We start from the raw sequence: 2,456 nt of genomic DNA, 5'->3' as shown, positions 1-2,456 counted from the left end.
AAGATTTCGTTAAATTTCTCATGATTCCTCGACAGTACGGATAGAGATTTTAAAAGATTTTCAAAACATTGATTTTGAATGGACGTTAGCCATGCCAAAGTACCCGTCTTTGACGAATGGTTTAGGGGAAAAAGGCAGTTTTCTAACAAAATTGTAGCACCTTGTGTGTGAGTTATCTTTTAAAATTTCGTTTCAAGTAAGAACTTGATTCTGAAAAGAGTTTGGATAGAGGTAAAAACAGAGACTCTGGATACTGTGAGATAGTGTCTGTAGAAACACGGCTAGTTCTCTAGAATGAGAAATGCAACCTTAATTGAAAAGCCTTTTGTGGAAGCAGTTGTGGACCCAAATGATTTTAAAAAACATTTTAAATCTTTACTTGATTCAGAAGATTGATTAAGTACATGCAAAGCATCTATAAGAGCATATTGGAGGGAAAGCATGTTTACTTCCATTAGATTACTGTAAGTTATTTACTTGCTTTTACATACTTACGTTTTGATAAATTCTGATGAACAATTTACAAGCATCCACATCCACTTCTAATGATAATCTCAAATTATACTTAGATGAGAAAGATATTTCGTTTTTATTTAAGTTAGCTGAAAAGTCTGAAGATATATTTTTTGTTGGCAAAGAAAAAATTGGAGAAATATACCAAGATATAGATTATTTTTGTAAGCATAATATAAGATTTGATTCTTGAAGAACTAGCAGAGAAATAAGAAATGTAAAAGATATTATAACTAAACATAGAGATATACAAGAAGAAGTCTCAGAAGGATTAGTTCGAGAATACGTAACTAAGGAAGATCAACCTAAAATCTTTGAAAAATTATCAAGATACAAAGAATATTTAAAGGTGTTTGAAAGATTGAAAAGTATAGATATAGGTCCTGATTAATAAGTCCCGAAAGATACAGAATACATCTTGCAAATAATAAAAGTAACGGTAAAATAATATTTTCAATAGAAGAGGTCATTGTGAAAAATAGGATCAATAATCCAGTCATTTAGAAGACTGCCCCGTTTTCCGGATGCAATCTCAAGACTGATCTAAAGAGGCTGCAAATTTAGGCAGTGTTCTCTGACAATATCGAGAAACCTAGCTTTTTAAGACGATTTGTAATAGGGCTTGCCCATGTCCTGTCTGGATTTCCACATTTTATGTCCACAAATTTCTACAACGCCAGACCCCCTTTCTAGCGGGTTTTGGTCTAATAGGAGTTCAGTCTATCGAAATACTATCAGCTTCGAGCATTGGAATTTGATGAGTTTTTTCCAACGTAATGCTTTTTCCTCGTCATAGTTTCAGGGACTGTATGATCAAAACTGCTGATGCCACTGCTACTTGCTTCATTCGCTGGCGTTTTAGATTTCAGTCTTTTAGAAGAAAGTTTCATCAGCAGGGGAAGAGATAGAAGCCGGAGAAGAATCATTTCTAAGTGTACCTGGCATCCGAGAAGCAGAATTACTGGATTGTCCCGGTGCTTCCAACTTTATTGGATCCTCCACCTCCCTTGATAGTTTCCAGTATCTGAACCATTATCTTACCAGTCTTCGTGTAAAATTCGAGAAGAAGCCTTCTTAGAAAGAATCTAGTGTTATCTTTCTAGCTGGATCAAAATGATTTTGATCAATTCCTGTATTGAAGTAGCACCAAGCAGTTGCCGATAAAACTGATATACGTTTATCATTTGTGAAAAAAAAAAATAATGTTAATAATAATGAATCCAGTGTACAAGTGAAGCGGTGTGTTGAAGACAAGCTTTATATGAATACCTATGGCTTCTTCCTTGCGAAACACTGGTTTCCAAAGCTTATTCTTTTGTATTAGCCAGTTGATAGTGAATTCCATATTTTTAAGTTTCATACAGGCTGCGCATGTCAATTGCCGGAAGGAATAAAGTTCAAATCGTAAATCAATAATCAATAAAAATCCACCATATGAAATCGACAGGTATTCACCAATAATCTGCCAATCTGATTATCTGAAGCTATTGATAAACCCAGATAATAAAAGCAAAAATACAAACAAAATGAAAAGAAAAGAAAAGGAATACGAGTTTTCAAGCTGCTGGAAAAATGGCGGAATGGATTTAAGTTCTAAATCCGAAAAGATCGGAAACTGTATACGGATTCGAAAAGCAGGAGCCTCCATTTTCTAGGGAAACAGTTGCAGATAACGGGAGAGGAGGAGTGAAAACTGATAAAAACTGGGCCCACTAAGCCGGACTGCTTAACTTGGTCCGACCCGAATTGTTCAGCGATAAAAAGGTTAAAATCCATTGATCATTGTTCAACAGAAGGATCTAGAAACCCTTTGGAAACCTACCATATAAGCCACAAATCTTACCCATTTCTCTCAGGCTCTTGTTCTTATTTCCACTTTTCATCTTCTTCTCCATAGATTCTGAATTTTGAGATAAGAAAAGTAATAATAGGGATTTGAGAGA

This window comes from Olea europaea, unplaced genomic scaffold (genome assembly GCF_002742605.1).
Source record: "Olea europaea var. sylvestris unplaced genomic scaffold, O_europaea_v1 scaffold1932, whole genome shotgun sequence".
In the NCBI taxonomy this organism is placed as follows: Eukaryota; Viridiplantae; Streptophyta; class Magnoliopsida; order Lamiales; family Oleaceae; genus Olea; species Olea europaea.
This window is presented reverse-complemented; position numbering follows the sequence as displayed.